At 41.1% G+C, this 27,793-nt stretch overlaps 1 long non-coding RNA gene across 1 annotated transcript; it reads right to left on the minus strand.

Moving 5' to 3' along the window:
* Positions 1-975: 975 nt before the first annotated feature.
* LOC110200161 (uncharacterized) lies at positions 976-27,550 on the minus strand. Its single transcript, XR_002322177.2, has 4 exons — positions 27,460-27,550; positions 27,228-27,330; positions 23,214-23,258; positions 976-9,061 (listed from the first exon to the last, which is right to left on the minus strand). It is a non-coding gene; the product is annotated as an uncharacterized LOC110200161 (long non-coding RNA).
* Between the last annotated feature and the right edge of the window lie 243 nt (positions 27,551-27,793).

Here is a 27,793-nt window from a genome sequence, read left to right on the forward strand (position 1 = left end):
CACCTCTCTTCCGCTGCTCTAAATACAGGCTCCGAGGAGAACACAGACAGAACATCCAACGTTTGTTTTGAGTGATCGTGGAGGCAGTGACCAGGTCATGAGCATTTTGAGGGAGGGACTGAATGAAGGAAGGCATTCAGGTCAAGTTAACTCAGCCATACTGGATGTTAGTAAAAGTGGGGAATTCAATTTAGGTCAATAAACACTTATGAGCTGCCTCCCCTGTGAAGAGCACTCTAGGGGGTAATAGGGGAATTAGGATACTCAGGTAAGAACCTGTCCCTCGGAGCTGTAATTAGGACTTTTTCCACCCAGGGCAAATTGAAAGGGTCTGGTTGGGGGGGAGGGGGAGGATGGTCCAGTGGAAGGCTGGCAGTGGTGATATAGGGGCAGTATCATCATGGGCATATTCCCACCAGGAGTGGATGCAGCCCTGCCCCAACTCCCAATGGGTTAAATGAGAAAGGTGGTCCGCAGGGGAAGGGACTCATGGTGATAGCTTGGGGGTCAGGCTGCACAGAACAGGTCATGGGGGGTGAGGTGTAAGGACAACAGTCTCCAGACCGCTATTGTAGGGAGAATATGTCTTCCCCTCCCAGTATGTTAGCTTCCTGGGGCAAAACCCTGGTCTGCTAGTTACAATTTTGCAAATCTTGCCCTCAAGAAGCTTATACTCAGAATAGGTGGAAATGATACACATACAAATGGCTACTGTACAAAGTACTAATGGATAAGAGGATAGGATAGGCACAAGCAAGGTGAGGTCTGAAGAGGGAAAGGTCATTGGAGTAAGAGGGTGGGGGATAGGAATTAGGGAAGGCTTCCTAGAGGGGGTGGATACAAATTTAACAGACAAGGATGGGGAGGAGGGCATTCCAGAAATAGGAAACAGTATACTTTTTTTAAAAATTGAGTTTATATTTTACTCATCACAACAGCATTTGTATATCTTTGAAAAACAGTAATTCATGTATGTACAAGATATTTTATTTATTCAATCTACAGAAAGTATATTTGTATTTCATTCCCATATTCAGACTCTTTTGCCATAACTAGTTGCCCATGGTTCCTTGGCCCACAGTTTGAGATTCCTTAGAATCAATGTCCTTTGAGGTCCTTTCCAGCAAGAGCACTTTATAATATAATATAACATAACGACATAACATAACACAACACGATATAACATGACATGATATGGCATGGCATGGTGTGACATGATGTGATGTGATGTGACATGATATGATATAATAAAATACGATATAATTTAATACAACATAATATATAACATAACACAATAACAGTGGATGGTCTGTACTCAAGCTGGTTGCCCAGAGGGACCCTGAACCAAGAATTTCACAACTTGTAAACCTCATCCGTCCCCACTCACAAGCCACCTACCACAGCTCTCCAGACTCTGTGACGTTCAGTGATGCCAATAAGGCTAACTTGCCTCAAGATAGAATTGTAAATGATTAAGGTGAAAACCATTAGAGCTGTCCCAAAGTGCCGCGGTTAGCAGACCTTCAGCCCTGGAAGTTTTCTAGGGGAAGAAGAGATGATCGCAAGTTGCAGAGGACAATCTCGTCAGATGTCTTTTACCCCAGATCACTTCTGCGATCTCTTCCACTGCAGATTCTGTGATGCTCTAGAACGTCATCATTTTTACCATTTTCAAGCCAATCCAGTCTCCAGGAAATAGATAGCAGAGAAATCAGATCGAAGGAACAATAGGGTTTGTTTTCTTGAGACTTTTAACTTTTTTGCACCATAGTAATTTCCTGACTTAAACACTGCCTTTCCCTCAACACTAAGCCCTTTTGTAACAAAGAAAACCAATTAAGCAAAAATAACGGATGCAATGATTCCATTTGACAACATATGCAACATTGTCCGTATACAGTCTCCTCCCTCTTTACCAAGAGGAGGGAAATGTACAAAGTTATTTAAAAAGTAATAACGTGTTGAACTAAAACCAGAGTTAATTCTACCAAAATAACAATTTCATAGTGTATGCTATTAAACTGATGTATCTTTTCTGTATACCCATGGGAAGAAAATGTAAGTAGAAAAATCATTTTTTAAGTAGTATTCACCTTGCTGGGGCAACTAGGTGGCTCAGTGGATAGAAAGAACACTGGGCTTGGAATCAGGAATACTTGTGTTCAAATCTGGCTGTGTGACCCTGGGCAAGTCACTTAACCCTGTTTGCCTCAGTTCCCTCATCTGTAAAATAGGCTGAAATGGCAATTATCTTTGCCAAAAAAACTCCAAATGGGGTCATGAAGAGTCAGACTACTGAAACGACTGAATAACAACAATTCACCTTATCTTTAAAAAAAAAACTACTTTAATTAGAAACTTTTCTGTTTGGGTTTATATTATGTATGTTGCACATATGTGTAATTTGTATTCCAGGAGAATCATGCATACTGATTCAGTAATCTACCAAAGGCTCTCTTGACAGCCAGGATTACAGTCCTTAATTTCCTCACATGGAAACTGAGTGACCTGCTGGGTGACTTAATGCCTAGGACTAGACTTATAAAAGGAAGAACTGAAGGTTTAACTCCTTACTCCAAGCACCATGTTTCATCTACTAGCCTGGAAAGTTACCAGAGGACCAGACAGACACCAATTTCTTTTCAAAATCTAATGGCTTTTCAGGTACCTTTCTTTTATGAGAAATTTCTTTAAGCCATTTCTGCCTAATGCAGAAAGATTGAAATCCTCATTCTTTAGCTGGGTTATAAATATTTCAGCAAGAAAAGGAAGTGTTATAGTCTCAGGTAACACTGATGAAATGTGATGATCCTTTCATGTTAATGTGAGATAGAATGGTGAGTAATTTAATAGCAAGTCTATATTTTAAGAACAAAAGACTGTTGTGGGGGGAATGTTAATTTCAGAGTTTGTGGTTTCAGTTGCCCTCCCAGGACTTTGCCTCAGACCCATTAACATTCATACTGTTTTGAAATATCTTTGGAGAGTAGCTTTAAACAATCTTATTAAAGTTTCTCCGTGTTTAGGATCAACTGGGCCATTTATAGACTATCCACTGACATTTTAATTTGCATGTTGATTCTTTTTTAAAGTTAAGATTAAGAATGAAATTGGTGATTTTTATTTTTTTTGTTGACTAATGAATTAATTCTGAAAAGAAGATCTCTCTTTCCTCCTTCCTTTGAAGGAATAACTGGCATGGAGAGAGAGTTTGTGGTTTTAGTAACCTGCCATTACCTAACCTCTCTCCTCCTCCCCGCAACTTCACACAGGACTAGAAAGCATGAGAACAAATCGCTGGATCAGCAGCCTGAAAACTCCGGCTGCTCAGGCTTCTCAGGGCAGTGATGCAATATGAGAGGTTAAACTGTGCCATGCCTCTACCTACCACAGAATTCATTGGAGGGGCTTGGATTGTCTCTATGACCCTGTCAGTAGAGGGAGCAGAGTGACAGCAGCATGGAACTGCGGTCAGCTCAGCTCTGTTCCCATCTCCCATCTTGTTAGGGGCTGGAGGAGGGACTGAGGGAGACAGTTCCTTTTCTCCTTCCTCCTTCCTGGGTGAACGCTGAGTACCCACACAAAATTAACATGATCTTAGTTCTCCAGTCCACAAGTCTCAGAATCAGGCTTCTTAATTAACTTCTTAACTCTAAAGTTAGTTTTTCACTTCCTTCTTTTCACATTACGTTCTATAATTAAAGATTTTATTAAAAAACTTAACATTGAATATATTTTTTTAATTAAGAAAATTTTTTTTAACATTGAACATCTTATCTCAATTTGCTTGGTAACAATTTACATTTAAAGGAATTAATTTTAATATATAAAGTCACCCCCTCTAAGTTGTCATTAGGTTTCTTTGTCCACTCATCATTATTTATTTTAACTCTTACATGGCAAACCTATTCCCCAAGAGTTCTACTCATCACCCCTATAACTTTGTAAACAAAAATACCTTTCTCTGTCCACCAATTCTTTATATGTTATTATCTGCCCTTATTAGAGAGTAAATTCCCTGAGGGCAGGGACTGTCTTCACTTTTGTATTTGTATTACTGGCTCTTAGTACAGCGTTTGGCATAATAGTGAGCACTTAAAGGCTTTTTCATTCATTCATTCATCCATTCATGGACCTAATATGTACTCTAATCTAGGGCTTCTTAAAGTTTTCCACTCTTAACCTCTTTTCGCATTTCAGCAGCATTTGGTGGCATGGCGTGGCACGGCATGGCGTGACGGCATGCTCAGTGCAAAGTGTTCAGAACCAAAGCTGAGGTGAAGTTGCATGATGCAATACGGGCAAGTGCTGCCAGAAACACCTCGGATTCATTACATGTTTGATTTTGAATTGATTTTTGGTCGTTGCACGTTCAGAAACCTCTTATTATTGCCAAATTTTTTAAGACCCTATATGGGGTCACAACCCACAGTTTAAGAAACACTGCGTGTTCTATTGTTTTGTTTGTTTTTCATTTTGCATTATTTCACGAAGGTCTTTTCAAATTTCTTTATGCAACAGTGGTCCCTATGGCTTGAAGGCCAGGTTTGTTACATTTCACTTCCCCCCAGGTTCTCCACTACTTTTAAGGAGGTTTGGGAATGTCTAGTTTCTCCACCATTGGCTCAAACACCTTCTGATGGTGTTCTCCCAATCTTGGGGGTCTGCTGTACTCCCCAAAAAGTTGCATTTAACCATTTAATAGTCAGATTAGCTTTCTTTATCTTTTAACAAAGGAAAGTGTAATATTAATACCCAAGAAATCTATTCTTCCCTGTCCATTTGCCTTCCCACAGTTAATTCCTAGGAATTTTCCTACAAGAAGCATGTGACCCATAAAGGATTGGCAGTGGCATGGAAGAGAACAGGTCTCCAAAACATTAAGGCCAAGCTGAACAGAAGGAAAGAGATTTTTTATTTTGTGCAAGTAAGAAAAGGATAAGTGAATTCTGGTTTGTGAGAGGAACTCGATCTGTCAATCACACAACATAGCTAGTATTTATATAGCACTTTAATATTTACAAAGTACTTTATATTTGTTCATTCATTTCATCCTCACAGCAACCTTGGAAGAGTTGGTTTTGCTATATAGTGTCTGACTCTTCATGACTCCTTTTGGGGAGTGGTTTGCCATTTCCTTCTCTGGCTCATTTTACAGATGAGGAAACTGAGGCAAACAGGGTTAAGTGACTTGCCCAAGGTCACACAGCTAGTGAATGTCTGAGGCCAGATTTGAATTCAGATCTTTCTGACTCCAGGCCTGACACTCTATCCACTGTGCCACCCAGCCACCCTGGGATGTATCTCCATCTTACAAGTCAGGAAACTGCAATACAGAAAGGTAAGTGCTTTGCCCAGGGACACACAGCTAGTATGTATCTGAGGCAGGATTTGAATTCAGATCTTCCTGACGCCAAGTCCCACACTCTATCCGTGTGTCCCCTAATCGCCTCTGCTTTTAAGTACCTACTATGTGCTGAGAACTATGCTAGTTTCTGGAGATTCAGACATGAAGAATGGAATAGTTTCTACTCTTTAAGGAGCTTATTTTCTTCCCTTTCTGTAAATGGTTCAATTCATTTTAATAAAGTTATTAAAGGCTATCTTAAGCATCAGGACCACAACAGTGAAATATAATAGAGTCCCTGCCCTCAAAAAGTTCATAATCTAATGAAATATAAAACATAATGGAATGAGGGAAAAACAGTGATCCTGATAAAGTGCTTCAAGAAATTTGAAGATGAAGCTATATGCTTTTAAGGTGGAGGGGTGAAGGGGAGAGGAAAGAAGAGAAGGCTTATGCATGGAGTTGTACCTGAGGGGCATCTTAGAAAAAAGAGAAAGATTTCAGCAGGTAGAGATGAGGATGGAGGAGGTAAAGAATACAAACCACTATCAGGAAACAGCTAATAATTCTGTTTGGCTGGTACAAGCGGAGAGGAAGGTGGCACTGATCATAGATTCAGGTCTGTAAAGGATCTGAGAGACCATCTCATCTAATCCCCTTTACAGGTGAGGAAACTGGTGTCTAGGGAGGTAAAGGGACTTGGCGAGGCCACGCAGGTAGTAAATTCTAGATGTAGGATTTGAATGCAGGGCTTCTAGCTCCAGAACAATGCTTGTGACCCACAAAAGGTCTTTCACTGGCCTATTAGAGACTGTGGAAGAAAAACTCAGCATTATGTATTTTTGGCACAAGTCTGTCAGAACAAATTTAATTAAATTCTAAGGATAGCTACACACACACACACAGAGAGAGAGAGAGAGAGAGAGAGAGAGAGAGAGAGAGAGAGAGAAAGAGAGAGAGAGAGAGAGAGAGAATAATCCAAATGAGCAGTCACACTCTGCTTATTGAAAATTTCTGTGATTCAAGCCATTTCTACTTATAATTTATAGTGTTAAGAAACAAAGACAAAGTTCCACAAAAAGATTAAAACAAAGGATTTGAAGTTCAGATCAGGGTTTTTTGTTACTGTTTTTGTTTAGTAGTTTTCAGTCCTGTCTGACTCTTTGTAACTCCTTTTGAGGTTTTCTTGGTAAAGATATTTGAATGGTTTGCCATTTCCTTGTCCAGCTCATTTTCACAGATGAGGAAACTGAGGCAAACAGGATTAAGTGACTTGTCCAAGGTCACACAGCTAGTAAATGTCAGAAGTAAGATTTGAACTCAGGTCTTCCTGACTCCGGGCCCAGTACTCTATCCACTGTGCTACCTAGCTGCCCAGATTAGGGTTTATTATTTGCTTAAACAGAAGTAACTCAAAATTTTGACTAACCCTGGAGAATAATTTTCCTAACATCATTCAATCTTGTCAAGGGTAGAGAAAGAGATACTAGTGTAGTCCACTCATTACTGTAATAATTTTTAGGGAATCTGAGTTCCTCCCTATATTGATCAGGCTCTCCCTTTAGAAGCTGGTTAAGCTTTTGAGAAGAATGATTGGAAAAGAGTTCAGCACCAGACATTGCTTTCTTAGAATTCAAGTACTGATCATGTTTTTTATTCAGGTGAGACCAAAGATGTTAGCCCAGGATCCTATCCTAATATTATTTCTTAGTATGTTCTAAGAAATAAGAAATCCTAGTGCGTATACTGCCAGAAGCAAGATTATGAGAATTTTTTAATTTTTTCCTATACTAAATAGAAAGCCACTAATAATTTTTGAGCAGGAGAGTGACATAGTAAAAACTAGGCATTTGAAAAAAAAAATTTGGCAGTCTTTTGAAGGATTGGAAAGAGTAGAAAGTTGAGGCAAACAAGACAGATAAGAGACTATTACAACAGTCCAGACAAGTGATTATGAATCTTTGAGGTAGTAGCAATGTGAGTGAAGAGTTTGAAGGATTGGAAAGAGTAGAAAGTTGAGGCAAACAAGACAGATAAGAGACTATTACAACAGTCCAGACAAGTGATTATGAATCTTTGAGGTAGTAGCAATGTGAGTGAAGAGGAAAGGAGAGAGATGGTAGGGATAGAATCAACAGACATAAACAACTAATTAAATGTGTGGGATGTTGAAGAGGTAAGAGTGAAAGATGGCTGAGGTTGAAACTCTCAGTGCCTTGGGGTAATGGTGATTCCAGGAAGAGAAACAAGTTTAGAGAGGGAAGATGGTAAGTTCAGTTTTGGACATGTTGAGTTTGAGGTGCAGAAGGCAAGATCTAAGTGGATATATGTCCCACAGACGTTTGGAGAAGTGAGTCTTGATGGGAGAGAATGGGGCTATTTCTCAACTCCAAAGAGAATTAATCATAGAAATCATGCTGGTAGATGAAATCTCTAAAGGAAAGGGTATTAGAGGAGAGAAGAAAGGACAGAGCCTTGGGGGACACCCACACTTAGGAGGTAGGAGTAAAGTAATAAGCCAGCAAAGGAGACAGAGAAGTAGTCAGACTGGTAGCTGGAGAATTAGCAGAAAGTAGGATCATGGAAGCTAAGGAGGAGAAAGTTTTCAAAAGGAGATGCTGGTCAACAGGCCAAAGGCTGCATAAAGTTCAAGAAAAATGAAGACTGAGTCACTGAGAATCATAAAAAGGACAATTGTAGTAAAGTGATTAGTAGAGCTGGAAACTAGGTTACAAGAGGCTAAGTCAGTTAACAAGCATTTATTAAGTACTTACAAAATACCAGGCACTGTACTAAGAGCAGGAGATAAAAAGAAAGGCAAAAAACAGCCCTTGTTCCCAGGGACCTCCAATCTTAGGAGAAGAAATGGAGGCAATAAATACAGACAACTTTATCTAGGAATTTAGCTGTGAAAGGGAGGAGAGCTATAGGATATCTTTAGTAGTAGTAGTAGTAGTAGTAGTAGTAGTAGTAGTAGTAGTAGTAGTAGTAGTAGTAGTAGTAGTAGTTGTTGTTGTTGTTGTTTTAAAAATGGCATCTAGATGGTACAATGGATAGAGTATTGGGCCTGAAGTCAGAGAGACCCGACATCTCAGATTCTAGCTGTGTGACCCTGGGCAAGACAATTAACCTTTCTAAGCCTCAGTTTTCTCATCTGTAAGGTGGAGATGATAATAATACCAACCTCACAGAGTTGTTTTGAGGATCTAATGAGGCAGCATATTTAAAGTCCTTTGAAAATCTTGACACCATACTAATACTAGCAATGATGACGATGATGATGATGATGTATAGGAAAGGTCTGAGCATGTCTCTAGGTAGCCAGAAAGGTGGCAGTATTTAGAGAGAGATTAAACATCTTTTGGAAGAAACATAATATAAAAGCTCTATAGTATACTCTCTATATATACCATATAGTACGATATAAAAGATATCATAGTATAAAAGTATAAAAGGGTATTATTATTATTATTATTATAAAGAAGCAATGGTATCTAAAATGAGGAAATAGTTTCTCTTAAAAAATAAAATATTGAAATACAGAATAATCTTAAGAGCAAAAATCCCCTTACCAAGTGGCTTTCTTCCAGAGGCTAGGGGAGCTTTCAGAAGTCTTTCAGCTACAGGATGCTTGAGAAAAATGCACGTTCAAGGAAATCGTTTTTGAAGAATTGGGGGATCTGAACCTATTTGTAGGCAGCAGAGCAGAAGCCTCTAAAGAAGGAGAGATTGAGGATAAAAGAAAATATGATCAATGAAGCAAAGTTCAAGAGGAGATGGGAAAGGCAAAAGCAGAAGGCTTGGCTTTGCTGAGGAAGAAGGTCACCTCATCCTCTGGCCAAGAATACAAAGAGATTTTGAATGTAGGAGAGGAAGCACACAATGGGTGACCTTGATCTTCTCAGTAAAGTTATAGATTCATGAACCCAAGCAGATGCATTTTTTTAAGTGCTTAACATAGGTCAATCACTATACTAAATGTTGAGTATCCAAATGGAAAAAAAAAAGACAGTCCCTGCTTTCAAGGAGCTCACATTCTAACCAGGGGAGACAACACATAAAAGAAAAGAGAAAAAAAGTAAGCAAAAAAAAGGTGGGGGCAGATTTGAGGGGGAGGGTTGAGAAGAGAGAAGATTTAGATCCTTCCGAGAACAGTGGGAAACATTCTGGAGGGGACAGTCACTGCTGAATAAAAAAAAAATATTACCATACAGTAGTGAGGGCTCAATTAAAGTCAGCCAAGCATAAATTTTTAGTGGACCTAGTTAGCAAGGAAGGTACTTGCTTCTTTTAGTAGCACTTTTCAGTGGAGGAACAGGAAAAAAGAAGGGAGCTAGAGGTCACACAGAAGGATTAACAAGGCGGGAACAGCAGAGATTTGGGGAAAGTACTTCATTGAAATGGCAATCAGGTTAAGACTGAAAGGAGTGATACAGGGGTTTTGGTGCTGATATGCTCAATGATGCTGATAGTTTTCCTAATATTGAACCAACCTGCATTCCTGGTATAAATCCTACCTGGTCATAGTGTATTATTCTTGTGATAAGTTGCTGTAATGTATTTGCTAATATAGCGTTTAAAATTTTTGCATCTATATTCGTTAGAGAAATTGGTCTATAATTTTCTTTCTCTGTTTTGACTCTTCCTGGTTTAGGTATCAGCACCATATTTGTATCATAAAAAGAATTTGGAACAGGGGTAAAGAATGTAAATAACAGGGAGAATTTAAGAACCTAGGCTCCTTGGTGAGGGTGAAAAGGAGATTCAGGAGGAGAAAAGCAGTGGTGGAGTTGGAAAGACAGGTTATGGGGAAGAAAGGAGTAGGGAGAGATTTTAGAATTCAACATCTTGGAAGAGTTCCAGTAATGGTAAGGTCTCGGTGTGAGTGACTGAGGTAGAGTGGAGAGGGAGGCCATGGGAATTGAGGAGGATGATAAATTGGGATGACACTGTGTTATAGAAAGATCATAATGTGAATGTTGAAATTCCCAAGGATGATGATAACGTTTAGCTTAGAGGGGAAGATTGAAAGTCAGGTGTTGAAGTCACTGTGGAAGGTGAGAGAGATATCTCTTGACACTAGACCTGGCACTCTATCTACTGCATCACCTAGTAGATAAGAGTTTTGGACTTGGAATCCAAAAGACCTGAGATCAAATTTGACTCCAGACCCCACCTAGCTTTGTGATTCTGGACAAGTCACTTAAAAAAAACAAAATCAAACCAAACAACCAAACAACCCCACTCCCCCCCCAAAAAAAAACCCTCTATCTTTCTCAGTTTCCCCATCTGTAAAGTGAAAATAATAATAATACTTCCCACAATTGTTGTGAGGATCAAATTCTATACACGCTAACGATTGTTAATAGTAGCCGCAAAGCTGAGTCTAAACCCCAGGATTCCTGGCTCTCATCCAGGGCTTTTTCCCTTACACTACTCTCTCTCTGTCTCTTTCTGTCTTTGTCCCTCTGTCTCTGTCTCTGTTTCTCACACTCAATATCCATTTTGCTCTGGGTAGTTGCTCCCCATTGCTAATCCTTCTTATCTCATAGTCAAAATTCTCCTTCACAACATTTTCCCCCTAAACTGAAACCCCATTTTGAGCTCCATTTCTGTCTAAAAAGGGGTGCTAGGATCACCCCTGTGGCGGTGGGGTGCCTACAGAAGGCACTCAATTCTTTCGGCTCTCTTCCTTCTGGAAGTGGTGTTGCTGAATCTCAGTGGGCCTCCAGGGTTTCCACCCTGTCTCTTTTCCTTTCTCACATTGGAGGCTGGTGATTGAATTAGCCACAAGCAACAGCTAATTTTAGTTTAGGAGCAATATAAGCGATGGTTCTCAGGTTCTCGGGGCCTCTTTCTGTGCTGTTTTATGGAGTTTATACCTGATGAATAATTCTATATTTATTTGTTGGTCCACAAGAATGCTTTTCATGCATTCCCAGTCTCTCACCAGCCTAGAATCCCACAGAATGTGGCACTAGGGACATGTAGGACCATTAAGGTTTGGTATCAGGAGGATTTCATGTGAGTTAATGCCGTCACCATGTACACCATCATGTCTAGCAAGGTGACTTGGAGTATATCCAAGGACACACCTATCGACACTCTTGTCATTTAATGTTTATGGGGGCCATTAGTGCCAAATGACTTTATGGCATATGTGGCATATGACAGCTCCCCCAAAGCACTCATTCCAGTCCCAATGTGTCTGTTCACCCAAGTGTATACAGTAAGATCTTAAAACCTTAATGAGCACAAATGAATAGGGCATTGAGGTTAATGGAAGATTGTAATCAGAGACAAATTTTCCCAGCTGCCCTTACTGACTTTTCTTCTGGTTGAAACTCTTTGTCAAAATGAATTCTTTCCTTATGGAAGTACAGCACTGGAAATAAAGGGAGTACGTATTTATTGCCCCCAATATAATTATATAGGAATGTAAAGGAATATTACTGAATAATAAGAAATGACAAATATGAGGAATTCAGAGAAACATGAGATTTATGTGAATAGATGCAGAGTAAAATAAACAGAACTCAGAGAACAATATATATATAAAGACAACAATAATATAAAAAGAAAGTTGTTCTCTGAGTACTTGAAAAACCAATGCAAGTTCTAGAGAAGAGATGATGAAATATGATCATCTAATGGCAGAGAAGTAGGGAAGTGCTAAAATACTGCTTGCCCTGAAAGACAAGGTTGTTGGTTGAAAATGTCTTTGCTTTTTAAATTTTTTTTCACAAGGGGAGGCAGAAAATGACTCATAAATATAAAAGATGCTGATAAAAACATTTAAAAAATGAATTCTTTCTTCCTTAGTAATTATAGTAAGCCCCAGTGGAAATGCAAATACACTAATTAGAGAGGGTTGGCATATTAGCCCATTAACACTCATTACATCTTTAATACTTACTAGCAGAAACTTAAAGGAGTAGAATATAGAGCAGGTATTTTACAATGTTTTATTGATGCCCTTTCATCAAGTCATTTTTCACCCATCCCCTCCAGATTGAATCTTTTCTTTTCATGAAGAAAAACAATTAGATATAACTTTTACCGAGACCTTGTCTGACAATGTATATATTAGTTGTCCTAATAGCTTCCTGCCTCTCTGCCATGAGGGATGAGCTCCTCTGATATAAATATAATATCTATTGTATTATCTCTTATCTAGCACCTTCATTGGCTTTGCTGTTATTCAGAAGACAATTTCCTTTTGGTGGTCTTTTCACTTACATTGTTGTGTAGTTGCAATGGTGGACTGGCCAATGGGAGTCCAAGGCTCAGAGCGTGCCTGGGAAGCTCTGCTTGCTACTAATCTGTGGAGATGATGATGATGATGATGATGATGATCATGGTGGTGGTGGTGGTAGTGGTGGTAGTAGTGGTAGTGGTGGTGATAGTTGTGGTGGCAATGATGTGTGGGTAGGTGGGATGAAATCGATTCTGGAAGTGTGTGACAATGGCCTGCTAGTGTATGTATGGATTGGGAGAATAAGTCCTGCTATCCAGTCATTGTGTATATCGTTCTCTTGGTTCCACTTATTTTGCAGTTCATGCAAATTTTCCCATGTTTCTCTGAATTCCTAATTTTCATCATTTCTTACTGAGTAAAAATGTTTTATTTCATTCATATGTCATGGTTGTTGTTTTTTTATCCATCCCTCCAATTGCTGGAAACTCATTTGGTTTCCAGTTCCTTTCTACCTTAAAGAATGCTGCTATAAATATTTTGAGAGGATAGATAGATAGATAGATAGATAGATAGATAGATAGATAGATAGACAGATAGATAGATAGAACCTTTGTTTCTGTCTTTGACTTCCTTGAGAGGAGATACCCATTAATTGGATTGTCAGATCAAAGGGTGGGGATAGGTAAATTTTGATAGGAGAGGAAGAAGTTCGGAACATGGGGTATTCCTGGCCCATTGGCGGGGGTGGCCTGATCAGCAGGTAGATGGGGACCACAGGAGGGTGGTAGGATTCTGGAAGTGAGGGACAAGCAGAAAGGAAAGATGGAGGTGCTTCTCAAGGTCTCCTTTCCAGTTTTGTCTACACTAAATCTTTTTTTTTTTCTAATGAGGCAATTGGGATTAAGCGATTTGCCCAGAGTCACACAGCTAGTGAGTGTTATGTGTCTTGAGGCTGGATTTGAACTCAGGTCCTCCTGACTCCAGGGCCAGTGCTCTATCCACTGTGCCAGCTACCTACCCCCTACACTAAATCTTGCTAGAAGTACTAATAGATCATAGATTTAGATCTGAAAGGAACCTGGGAAATCATATACTCTAACCCACTTATTTTACAGATGAGGAAACTGAGGTCCAGAATGACTTGTCCAAGATCATATTGATTAGTAAATAGCCAAGCAGAGATTTGAACCCACATTGCCTGACTCCAAATCCATTATCCTTTCCACTGAGCCTACCCTGAGGCATTAAAATGGTATGAGCAGTTGGATGTAGAAGAATGGACAAGATGTAGGGGTCTGACTTCATTACCAGTCTCTCACTCCTCCCCCATCCTGTGCCCTAGTAATCCAGAATCTACTATGGTTCAGTTTACTCATGTAGATAGAGACAGGTTGTCATTCATGGCTGCTACTGCTGATTGGGCGGTTCTTTTATGTATAGATCACTGGAGAGATATCAACATATACTTTGGCCTTGCACAAGCGATCTACCTATTAATGTGTCTTTCCACCTGCAGTTCTATGTTCTGTAGTGTTTCGGGTGTTGTGCTGTTCATTCACTTTAGTTGTGCCTGACTCTTCATGTTCACATTTGGGGTTTTCTTGACAAAGATACTGGAGTGGTTTGCTGTTTCCTTCTCCAGTTCATTTTACAGATGAGGAATCTGAGGCAAACAAGGTTAAGTAACTTGCCCAAGGTCACACAGGTCAAATCCAGAGGCTGGATTTGAACTCAGAATGATAAATTTTCCTGACTTCAGGCCCAGAATTCTGTCCACTGCACCACCATAAGTGTGGAGAATATCAATCAGATACCCCAATCTTCAAGTTTTATTAAAGTTAAAGTCATCACCTTCTTTCCCCATAAGCCAAGAGCAGAGACAAGTATTCCAGTCCAGGTCCAGTGATTTCAGATTCTGCCCTCTTTTCATCACTTCACACAATTTCCTTTCAGAAAAGCAAAATTACAGTCTTTGAACCAAAGGAAGTCTTTTACTACTGCAGACAGACATTGATTCCCAAGGGCTGTAAGCAACAATTCTCTGAGGAAGAAAAAAGCTGCGTACTCCTTCAAAGAAGAGAGAAGGCCAAGCACCTCCACCCATTCTGCTGTTACAGATGCTTTCTTTAATACACATTGTGGCACCCCTTTAAATTTGTTCATAGTTGAGCACTAGTTAACCAACTTACCTTCCCCTCTTTGGAATCCAGTGACACAGTGGCCAGAGCACACCTGATTACTCAGCCCTGGATTCAAACGGCCCTTTGTTTCAGTAAGTTGGTCTCTGTTTTTCTGGGTTGTATTTGGGGAGAGTTTTGGTGTCATCTGTAAGTGAAGGTGGAGCTAAAAGGGAGTGTTAGGGTGAGCCTTAATTATACCTAATTGTGGCATTGATACATGAAGGAAGTAGCATGAAGGATAAATTTCTTATGAATGTGTTCATAAGCTGCATTCCTATTGCTTAACTTTAGCTGTTTGGTGGAGAGGAATGTGCTCTTTTAATTTAAATCAACTGTCCTGATCTTTTTTCCAGATAGAGAACAAATCTGTATTTCTTGATTTGTCCAGGCACGGGGGGGGGGGGGGGGGGGGGGGGGGGGCAGGTTTTTACAGCTGAATTCTGTTGCCTTAACGACATAGTAGGGAGTGGAAGAGTGGAAACATTCTGAAGTGGGCTTAGCAGGGCTCGGTGACATCCTAAGAAATCTCACGGCTTTCTGGGGTTCTCATCCACATAGCTGCTACCTTTAGCAGAAGGATAGGTCCTGAGGAGTATATTGGGTTGAGCTGAAGCTGAGGCATAAACTTTAATATAAAACACGGGGTGCCTGAATGGAGAGGAAACCTCAAGGCTCTCAAAATCAGGTTGCAGAGGAATTCCACATTGCCATGCTAGTTGGCTTAAGGTCCCCCATAGACATTGGAGAGCAATTTTTCCAAATATAAAATCCTTTCCATTCCTACCCAAGTTCAAACAGTACTGATCTTCTCACTGGCTGGCCCCTATGCCTGGAATTCTCTCCCTGTTTTTCTCACACTTCTCCAATCCCCTGGCTTTTCCTAGGTCTCAGCTAAAATCCCCCCTTCTATAAGGAGCCTTTCCTGGTTCCACTTAACACTGGTGCCTTCCCTCAGAGATCCTCTACAGTTTCTGTCTTGTTTGCACACAGATGTTGGCATATTGTCTCTCACATTAGATTGTGAGCTCCTAGGAGGCAGGGCCCAGGTTTTGTCCTTTTTTGTATCCCCAGAACTTAGCCCAGTGCCTGGCATGTAGTAAGTGCTTAAAAATGCTGATGGACTTGACCTTCTAGCCATTACTCTGGCTATCAGCTGGTGTCCCCAAAGGTTTTCTTGAGCCTTTGTTTTAGCAGCTGTGTAAGAAACCCCATTTCTCAGGGGTTCACATGCCCATGTGGGAGTTGGTCAGCAGATGTTGTCAGGATGTGTCAGAGCACATTGCCATGAAGAAGAGAGTGTGAAACCTCAACTGGCAGGAGCTGGCAGGGTAGCATCCGCTTTATTCATGTGGCTGAGACCAGCAAACTTAAGAGACACAGCTGGCAAAAACAAGCATCTTGCAGTAGGTGCTGGCTACAGTTGAAAATGTTCCCTGTGGGTAAAATCCCCAATTTTAAGAGCCAATGCAGCTGTTAAACTCCTATTCACATGTTCATTTTTTCATATATCACCTTCCCCACTTATCATCTTAATGGAAAGAGTAGTGAACTCAGAATCTGGAGATAGAGATTTGAATCCCAGGTCCACCACTGAAGTTCTCAGTCTCAGTTTCTTCTCTAGAAAATTGGGGATAATAATACTAGGATATCTTTCACGGGGCCATTGTGGGCATCAGGCGATGCACAATACTGTGTAACCATATAGCATTATATTAATATGTAAATAATTTTGATAATAATCTATGCACAAGAACTTGCCACCATTATCTTTTATATCTATATCTATCTCTATCTGTGTGTGTGTGTGTGTGTGTGTGTGTGTGTATGTATGTAATCAATAACATTTGGCATATGGAGGAACAAGAAATGGAAAGCCAAAGGCCCCAAAATAAAGGAACAAAGATCATGGAACAAATTGAGATGGAAACTCTAGAAGCTAATAATGACTTTTTTTTGGTCTCTCTGGAGGGATGGTAGCAGAAGTCATCAACCAACCTTCTTTGAGCAACCTATCCTCCTTAACAGCACACTAGTATTACCAGGGACATGAATCAGAAAAACATACAAAGAACCAGGGAAGAATCAATAGAGTTGTAGTTAGGGTAAGACCACTGATGCTAAGTCTCAAAGCAGTGAAATTGGCTGTCCTGGGCACACTTTCTCCCTTTCAGCAGCAAAGAGACCCCTCAGTACCTAGGGGTGTGTTTTCTTCCGTAGCAGCCTCACCCCATGTCACTGTTTGCATGCCCCCAAATACTGTGTCTAGTCCTTCAGTAGTATAGAAACCTTATATTGTCCTAGGGATGGCTTCCTCCTTGCTGGACCATACCTCTGTGCTTTGAGTGACTCACTCTCTCCCCTAATCTCCATATGTCTCAGGAACAAAAACTGTTATGGCTCTGGTGAATTAGTTTCCCAACACGGGTAATCAGAGAATCACAAAACCTTGTAATTAGACGTGGGCTCCAAGATCATCTAGCCCAATCTGAACAAGAATCCCCCCTATTAGACCCTTAACAAATGGTCATCCATTTGTTGGATATGTCTTTTTAAAGGCTTCCCATAAAAGTTAACCTGCCAAAATGATACATTTAATTCACACATGCGCATGCGCATACACATACACACACACACAATCCACATTTGAAGAATTGGGGTGGGGGGGGAGAATCCCTTTTCACTAAAGCAAAAGAGTTTAATCCGTGAGTTTTGATCTGGGGTTCATAGACCCCCCCCAAAGAGTCTATGGATTGATTTCAGAGTTTATGAACTTGGATGGTAAGAAAAAAACAATATTCTATTTTAATTTTTCACTAACTTCTAACTAGAATTGAATACTTCTCCATTATTTAAAAAGCACATTCTTCTGTGTATATATGTATATATGTGTATATGTATGTGTGTGTGTGTGTATATGTATATATATCTGTGTATATATATATGTGTGTGTGTGTATATATATACATATATATACATATATATACATATATATACATATATATATATGTGTGTATATATATACATATATATATATATATATATATATATATATATATATATATATATATGGGGTCCACAGATTTCACCAGACTACCAGGGGGGTCCATGTCACAAAAAAAAGTTAAGAAGTCTTACTTTAAACATCTGAGTCTTTCCTGCCTGAGCTGACTTCAAGTAAAAAAAAAAAGCATACTTCCCTGATACTGAGTGGTGACAGGTCTGGAAGGTATGAGGATAGTCTGGTCAAAGGTGTTTCTCATCTGGTGACACCCAGACACCAAAAATTAACCTGCTCCTGGAAGAAGTCTAAGTGCTGCTATAGAGCCACAATGCCCAGACTAACAGCATAGGTATAGGTCATCCCTCGCCCTCTGTCTCTTAATAAATTTCACGGTGCCTTTTGTTTTGTAATTTTTAAATTTTATTTTATTTTTCCCAATTACATTTCAAGACAATGTGCCTTTCATTTTTATACTATATTCATTTCTCCTCCATCTCCTTTCCCTGACATTGATCCCTTTCTCATAAAGAAAAACATTTAAACAAAACCAACTGACAGCAATCACAGCTGCCATATGTGTATATGTGTGTATATGTGTATATATGTGCATGTATGTGTATATATTGTGTATATGTGTGTGTATATGCCACATTCCACATCCATAGTCTCCCATCTCCCAACTACACAGTCTTTTTTCTTCCTTATATCCCTTCCTTTCTAAAAGAAATTCATATTGAATTATCCTCATTTGTCCCAGCCTCAGGATTAGGCATATTTTGTGATTAATCCCAAGCGGTCTCTTTCCATTTTCAGAATTCTGAAGTCTTTCCTGTGTTGGAGGTAAGTCCTAGCTCTAGACCCGGAAGGGACCTCACATCACCTGGTTCCGCCCCCTCACTTTGATCCATGAGGAAACCAAATGCCATGAAGGTTAGATTACTTGCCCAAGGTCACATGGGTAAATAAGCATCAGAACTGGGATCTGAATCTCTGATTTTAGAGCCAGTGTTCCTTCCATTGTACTATGCTGATGGGGGGTGGGGGTGGGGGTGGGGGAAGAAAAGGGAGGGAAATAATTATATACGGTGCCTATATGCCAGGCCCTCACAACAGTAAGTGTTATTGTTGTTCCCATTTTACAGTTGAAACAGAGGTTAAGTAACCTGCCCAGAGTCATACAGCCACTCAGTGTCTGAGGTCATATTTGAACTCAGATCTCCCTGACTCCAGCGCAGCGGATAGAGCACTGGGCCTGGAGTCAGGAAGATGAGTCCAGTCTGGCCTCAGACACTTACTAGCTGTGTGACCCTGGGCAACTCTGCCTCAGTTTCTTCGTCTGTAAAATGAGCTGGAGAAGGAAATGGCAAACCACTTCAGTATCTCTGCCAAGAAAACCCCAAATGGGATCATAAGGAGTCGGCAACTTAATAACCACTACCTAACTCTAAGCCCAGCACTCTAACCACTGCACCATCAGCTGCCTCTGCTACTGAGAGAGTCAGTGCTCTTTCCTTTCCCAAACTGGCTTGTATTTTCTCATCTATATATGTGCCTCACCCCTAGTAGGTTAATTTATTGAGGTCAGGGATAGATGATCTTTTTTTTTTTGGTCTTTTTATCCCCAGTACCCAGCTTAGTGCCATAGACTTAGTAGGTGCTTAATAAATGTTTATTGAATTGTTTTGAGTTGGGATGTATTTCTCAACTCTTTTTCCCTGCAACCAAGGAAAATGATGAGTCCTGAAATTTTGTTGTGTCATGCCTGATGTAAGCCTAACATTACCTTTTTTTTTATGTTTTATTAAATTTTGGTTTTGATATTCTAAACCTGACAAACGCAAGCAAACACAAACATTTCCACATATGAAGGACAGAAAAAGAAGGGGTGTGCTGGTAAATATTTAACAACCAGCTCTCTAAAAATGCACTTTTAAAATTAATTTGCAATATTAACATTTACTCCATCCTTTTCTTAAGTCTAGACAATCAACTAAACAATAAATCAAGCCCTGATTTGTAGCCCTTGCCAAATTCTGAAGTATAAATGCTCACACTGAAAATTGAATAATCTGCCCTCAATAGCCAGCTGGGGTTGGTCTAGCACCTACTTCTGTTTGGATATGAAACCATGGATCTCCAACACATGTAGTCAGGTTCCCCTCTTTTTTAAGGTGTATAATAAATTCAACACGTTGGTTCCAAAGCCTTCCTCCTTATTTAGTTTCCTTCTGAACCTCCTTCTTTAAAAGAAATGTTTCCTTGGCCGCCTAACATTCATTGCACAGGAAGCAAACGCTTGAAGGGAACCGGGGTGCAGCCTTGGTGATCATTTTGTTAAATTTCTTTTGTTTTTCAAGGAAGGAAACTGAGGCCCAGAAGGAAAGTGGAAAAGGTAACTATTTTTTCTTAATGTTTTATCATTGCTTTTCCCCCATGAGTCCCCTCCCCTGGAGCCCAGGTCTTGTGACACTGAGTCCAGTGCTCCTTTTCTGCCTCCTTACTTTCAGACATGCCTCACCTAACAGGCCAATCTCCTTGTTCTTCTTTTGGACAGCAACAGTGGCCCCTTATGCCCTCTCTTTCTCCAGCACTGGTTCACACCAACCTTTCTTGTGAATAGCCCCTTGCAAACAAATTCCTCAGAGAAATGGAATGCATGCACAGCCCATTCTTTCTTAGCAGACTGGAAGGCGCAGAAAGCAAGGGCTGGCGGCCCCTCCTAGGGCCCTGTGTGCCCTAGCCCATGCTCGCGGCCTTCACAGCGTACTCTGCCAACTGTCCAAACTGTCCAAATCACCTTCCCTCCTGCTCTCCTAGCAGTTTCCTGCTGCTGCCCCAGCGCCTTGGCAACCTCCTCTGTGCACTCAGCCATGTGCCTCTGGGGCCCCATTGAAGAGAACATTGAAGGTCACGAGTCAGGGCTTTGTTCCCGAGGGCCAGCCAGTGGGTGGACAGAACTGCATGTCCCCTGAGGTTTTGGCAGTACTTCTGTTTCACGGGGGCTACCTTTCCTGATGCAGAGTGAAATACTCTGACATCGTAGGTGGTCAACAACACGCACCCTGATAGATTTTCTGCTTCCCAATCCATTCTTTTATTTATTTATTCACTCATTCATTCATTCATTTATTTACTTATTCATTTCTTTCTTTCTTTCTTTCTTTCTTTCTTTCTTTCTTTCTTTCTTTCTTTCTTTCTTTCTTTCTTTCTTTCTTTCTTTCTTTCTTTCTTTCTTTCTTTCTTTCTTTCTTTCTTTCTTTCTTTCTTTCTTTCTTTCTTTCTTGGCAATTGGAGTTAAGTGACTTAGCCAGAGTCACACAGCTAGGAAGTATTATGTGTCTGAGGCCAGATTTGAGGTCAGGTCCTCCTGACTCCAGGGCCATGCTCTATCCACTGTGCCACCTAGCTGTCCACTTTCAATCTATTCTACATATTATTTTGTCAGTTGTTATTGTTTTTCTCAAAAAGGACCATGACCTCAGGAAGGTGATGCCATGACTTGCAAGTGAATTGGATTTAAGTGAGGCAGGGCTGTGCAAAGGCACCAACCTCACTTTCTCCTCCAGAGCCACCTGGGTCCAGTGGCAAGACATAGATCAGGATGCCTGGAGATGGCCCTGGATGCAGTGGGAGGGCTTGGCTTTTTTAAGCTAAGGTCTTTAACAGGTCTCAGTTTGAGTCAGTGATTAAGGCTAGGTAAGAAATGAAACAGAGAATAGCCTCTTTGGCCTACTCAAAAACAAACAAACAAACAAACAAACAAACAGAACACTTCCTCACAATGAGAGCGGTTTAAAAGTAGTATGGTTAGGTGCAGTTAGGTGGCCGCAGTGGATACAGCACCAACCCTGGATTCAGGAGGACCTGAGTTCAAATCCCAGCCTCAGACACATAACACTCACTAGCTGTGTGACCCTGGGCAAGTCACCTAACCCCAATTGCCTCAAAAAAAGGGGGTATGGCTGCTTCAGGAGATAGTGGGCCCTGTCTTATTGGAAGTCTCAGTGGAGATGATCGCTTGTTGGGGATCCAAATAAGGGATTCTTGGGCACAAACAGATTTTATTAGATGGTCTCTGAGTTTCCTATTAACCCTGAGATTCTGTGATTCTGGGAGAACAGTGATTTACACACGGCTGGGGTGGGAGAAAAGGGGGAAAGGGTGAGAAATACTGTTCCACAAGTATTTGTTGAAGTGGAACTTGGAAATTGCTCAATGTGAGGTAAATTTAATGAAGGGGTTTTTTTCCCTTAAAAAACATGCAAGGAGGAGGAGGAAGAAGAAGAGGAGGAGGAGGAGGGTAGGAGAAAAGAAAAGAAAGAGAGAATCAATTATGTGTCTGACAAATGATGAGTTGGAAGAACAGAAAACTCAAGAAGAGAATGATGGTCCAAATTGCTCCCTACCATAAAGGCAATCATGGTGATAGTGAATAGCTATAATAAATCTCTGAATACGTTTCCCAGTTATTTGCCAACACATTTAGGAGTCTCCCCCATCTTTGAGGGATGCAATCCAAGTACAACTGCTAACGCCCTTGGAGAAAGAGTCTGGACACAACAAAAGTACACATGTGGACACCATACAACAAAGGACTCCATCAAATAGAAGAGTGATAATAAATGTCTCTCAGAAAGGTTGCATAGCTTCCTGCTTCTGTATCCAAGCTCCCAAGGCAAGGTTTGCAGCCAATGTTCATGCCAAAATACCTTCATTCACTGTTGCCCATGATTTAAAACACTGCTCCTGCACACACTTTCTGTCTGCTGGACACAGCAAACGTCGAGACCAATCTTCCCTATGACCCCCCTCCTACCTTCCCTTCCTCCCACTCCCCTCCCTTCTTTCCCCTTCACTCCCCCCAAGCTTCTGTGTGCTTGGCCATGGAGCCAAATCTCTTTGACAAGCAAGAAGAGGAGAAGTAACACAGAGTTGGAAGAGAGCTCAGAGGCCTTTTAATCCAAGCTATAACTGATAAAGAATCCCCTCGACAGTATTCTTGACAAGGGGTCACTTACCCTTTGCTTACAGACCTCCAGTTAGGAAGAACACACTTTTCTTTAAACAAACAAACAAAAACCCCCATGCATGTGGAATGCAACCCCATCTAGATCATCCCCACTTACAGCTTTGGAGTTGTAATCACGTAACACTTTAGGTTTGCAAAGTGCTTTAGAAACATTTCATTCAATGCCCAGAACAGCCCTGGGAGGTAGGTGCTATTATTACTTCCATTTTATAGATAAGGAGACTGAAGAAGATATGTTAAGGGACTTGCCCAGGATCACATAGCTAGTAATGTCAGGCTGGATTTGAACTCAGGTCTTTTTGATTCTAGGTCCAGTGCTCTACCCACCTAACATCCCTTCTTAGCCCTTTATTCAATCATTTACCAAGTGCCTTTGATTCTATCTTGGTAACATCTCTCACAGTTGTACCTTTGGTAATGCCTTTATTACCTCTGGAATGAGCTGTTATACAACTTACTTTTTCCTCTAATTCATCTTCCACACAGCTGCCAAGTTAATTTTCCTGAAAGAAAAAAAACAACAATTAATTATTTTTTAAAATACAGAGAAAAGTTCAGAAGGGAGCACAGACAAGCAGGGCAAAACTTGAAATGTAAAAGAAAAAAATCCTCCACAAAGGCATATTTAGTGGAGATTCATGGCTTGTATGCATTGCTCTTTTTTTGTTCTTTGTATAAAGAAAAGGTTTTTGTTGTTGTTTGTCAGGTTTATAACAATGAAGAGGAAAAAATTAAACATTTCCCCTTAAGATCTATGATATCTGATCATGTCACTCCCCTGCTCTGCAAACTTCAATGGATCCCTACTGCCTGGAGTATAAAATACGGACTCTTCAGCCCCCCATTTCAGGACTTTTACGACCTGGCTCTGCCCTTGTTATCCAGACGTTTTTCATCTCATTTGCCACATATGATATGTGCCACCAAAACTGCACTACTGACTATTTCCCGAGCTCAACATTCAAGAACTCTTTCTTTTTTTATCTTTGTATTCCAAGTGCCTGGCATGGCACCTTGAACAGAGTAGGCAACCATAAATATTTGCTGAGTTATTATATTTCACTTTTGGACAGCTCTAATTGTTAAGAAGCTTTCCCCTAACATCCAGCCCCAATCTGTCTCTCTTCAGTTCCCTCCCTCTGCTCTTAGTTCTGCCTTCTGGAGCCAAGCTAAATAAAGCAAATCCCTCTTTTACATGATAACCCTTCAAATACTTGAAGGCAGACACCATGGCTCTCCTAAGTCTTTTCTTCTCCAAGTGAAACTTTCTCACTTCCTAATGAGGCAATGGATAAAGTGCTAGACTTTGAAAGAGGAAGATTGGTGGTCAAATTCTGCCTCAGACCTTTACTACCTGCATGACCCTGGACAAGTCATTTAACCTCTGTTTGCCTCAGTCTTCTCGTCTGTAAAATGGCACCTACCTCACAGGATTATTGTAAGGATCAAATGAGATAATACAGTAAAGGGCTTTGCAAACTTTAAAATACTCTTTATGTGCTATTGTTATTATTATTATATATTATTATCAAACCAAATGCTGGATTGCATGATCTTTTTGTGCCATCCTGGTCACCCTCTTCTGGACTCTTTCCAGCTTGTCTATATCTTCCTTGGAGTACAGCGCCCAGAATCAAGCATAATATTCTAGATATAGTCTGAGCAGGCCAGAGTGCAAAGAGACACTTGCCACCCATGCTCTGGATGCTGTGCTTCTCTTAATGCAGCCTAAAGATGCATTAGCTTCTTTGTCTGCCATGGTGCATTGTTGACTCATACAGAGCAATGCAAACCACTAAATGCCCCAGCTCTTTTTCAGGGGGTGGGGTGGGTTTCAGCAGGAAAGTGGAGGGAGTTGGGCAGAAGGTCTAGAGGGAGATGGGGAGGGGGTGATATCTATTACTTTCTACACATCACTTTAGGAAATTGGATCCCTCATTGGACAGAAGACCAATGTCTTAGAAATAGGGTTTGTGGGTAAATAGTCTCAATCTAGGCTATTCAAGGCTGAGCAATGGGACAGGCTGATCTTTTTTTTATCCAAGATGCCCAACTAACAGTTCCAGAGCTAGAGGCACCATCCTTTCCAGGAAGAAGAGGAAGAGGAAGGAGGAGGAGGAGGAAGAAGAGGAGAAGAAGGAGGAGGAGGAGAAGGAGGAAGAGGAGGAGGAGGAAGAGAAGAAGAAGAAGGAGGAGTTGAAGGAGGAGGAGAAGGAGAAGGAGAAGGAGAAGAAGGAGGAGGAGAAGGAGGAGGAGGAGGAGGAGGAAGAAAAGAAGGAGGAGGAGGAGGAAGAGGAGGAGGAGAGGAAGAGAAGAAGAAGGAGGAGGAGGAGAAGGAGGAGAAGGAGAAGAAGGAGGAGGAGGAGGAAGAGAAGGAGGAGGAGGAGGAAGAGGAGGAGAAGGAGGAAGAGAAGAAGGAGGAGGAGGAGAAGGAGGAGGAGAAGGAGGAGAAGGAGAAGAAGGAGGAGGAGGAGGAAGAGAAGGAGGAGGAGGAGGAGGAGGAAGAGGAGGAGGAGGAGAGGAAGAGAAGAAGAAGGAGGAGGAGGAGGAGAAGGAGAAGGAGAAGGAGGAGAAGGAGGAGGAGAAGGAGAAGGAGAAGGAGAAGGAGAAGGAGAAGAGGAGGAGGAGGAGGAGGAGGAGGAGGAGAATTGTCAATGCTTTTTAAAAAAAGTATCATGATCACTTTCCAATGATAATCCCCAGGCTCCCACTACAACTCCCAAAGCAGAAGGCCAAAACAGAACCCTCTCTTATAACAAATAAGTAGAGACAAACAAAACAAAACAAAACATTGGCCGTGGCTGACAATGTATGCCTCATTCCATACCTATAATCTGCTACCTCTCTGCTGAGAGGAGGGAAAGTTTGCTTCACCATCAGTCCTCTGAAGCCACTGCATTGATCAGAGTTCTGATGTCTTGCAGTGTTACTCTCCTTTACATTACTGAGTCCTTGTATAAATGGTTCTTCTGGCCCTGCTTACTTCACTCTGTACCTGTTTAAACAAAGTCCTCTCAGGTCCTTCTGAATTTTTCATGGTTGTTATTTCTTCTAACATAGTATGCCATTATATTCATATAGCCAGTGGATGCCCAGTGAATGGGCATCTACTTTGCTTTTAACTCTACTCACACAAAATATACTGCAAGAAATATTTTAGTGTGCGTGGGCCTTTCTTTTCATCATTAGTCCCCTGGGGTATAGTAGGGGTATCACTGGGTCACAGTATAATAACTTTTCTAATATAATTCCAATTATTTCCTAGAACAGTTGGAACAATTCATGCTCTACCAACAGTGTATTATAGTACCTGCCTTTGCACTTGCCGTTTTTGTCTTCTGTCACCTTTGCCTTTCTGATCAGCATCAGACTTAAAGAAGGTCTGGAAATAGGGAGAGATCACCAGACTATCCTAAGCCAAACTCCAGTAGCCATGCAGAGCTGGGGGTGGAAGGCTGTCTCTGCACTGCCTCCAGCCTCCTTGCTACTTACTGCAATTTACTTTGTGGTAATTCTCACGTTCTCGGTGCTTCCTGAATGATTTATGCTAAAGCTGATTTTGCTGGGAGATTTAAACTTGGCTTGTCTCCTTTCAATAAAGTGCAGTAACATGTTGTAATTCTGCTGCTTTTATCTTCTGGAGGAGGTGGAGAAGGATGTGATTGTGGTTTTGATTTTTACATGAGATATAGTGCCTTATTTTAGCTCCCCCTCACACCTCACCCCCTACCGCCAACATACACTGTAACAGATCTGGTTGACACACTCAAAATTTAATTAACACCCAGGCTGTATTTAACTTTCCCAAGGCAACATCATATGAGTCAAAGTGAATTCTGAACATACTCCATCAACCCTGAAAGGGGGAGTTGGTGACTCTGGGGTACAGCTAGTACTTTTGGCCTCCAAGTTTTAGATTTGAATACCAGTGAGTGAGGGTCAAAGTGCTATTCTTTCTTGGTGGCTACTTGAGGGCTTCACTGAAGCAAGTAGACTGATGATTTCTTAGAGGTCATTCATTCATTCAACAAGCATTTCTCAAGCTCCCACTCTATGGTAGATCTTAGGTATATTAACTGTAACTACCCTGGTCTCCACTACCTGAAAGCCAAGTATGTTACATTTCACTCCTCTCCCAGGGTTCTCTGGCACCCTCAAGGGGGTTGAAGGATATCTAGGTTCTCTGTCATTGGCTCTAGCCCACGTTGATAATATTCCTTCATTTCAGGGAGTCCCCTGCACTGCAGTTCTATTTAACCACTTGACAGGTTAGTTTTCACAAAGGAATATTTATTTATTTATTTATTTCAAAGGTATAATATGACAAATATACAAACATTCCCCCAACACGTGGGGGCATAATCCCCACCCTGCACCACCTCAGTCTGTGGAAGGGAAGAGTATTAGATTCTCAGCTTAGTTCAGTTCCTATGTAGTATGGTACCACCAAATTCCAAGGCCAAAGCACCTACCTCCTTGGGATTAAATCTCAGGACATCCCTGCTGGGTCTTGAATCCTGCCTGAAAGCTTGCTGGGGCTCAATGATCTGAAGATTCTACCTCCTGTGCCTAAAACTGAAAAGAACAAACAAAACAGACCAAAACTAAAGCCCAGGCCATATCTCAGGGCCAGAGAGCCCAAAAAGCCAGAGACGGGAGAAGGTAGCCCATTAGATCATGGCACCGAGGCTGTTGGACCTTCACCTTTTCTAGATGTCTCTGGAAAGACAGCAAGGGTGACTGAGTCTGGTTGTTTTAAAGATGCAGCCTGTTCTGGCCGCATAGCCATTTGAAAGAGGCTGTTACCACCCATATGGTGGAGGAATCAAAAATATCTTCTCCCCGAAGTTGGTCCCTGGCCTCTCTCAGGTGGGCACCAGCAGATCTGGGTATGTGCAAACCTGGGTTATATATACGAAGAAAAAAAAAGTCTCTGCCTTCTACTGGAGAGAAACAACAGGCAAATAAACACAAAATAAATATTGAGTCATTTTGGGCAGGGGGAGAAGTCAATGAGGAATTCTAGAATGCCCTCTTG

Source organism: Phascolarctos cinereus, unplaced genomic scaffold, assembly GCF_003287225.1.
Source record: "Phascolarctos cinereus isolate Bilbo 61053 unplaced genomic scaffold, phaCin_HiC Scaffold_9;HRSCAF=440, whole genome shotgun sequence".
Taxonomy (NCBI): Eukaryota; Metazoa; Chordata; class Mammalia; order Diprotodontia; family Phascolarctidae; genus Phascolarctos; species Phascolarctos cinereus.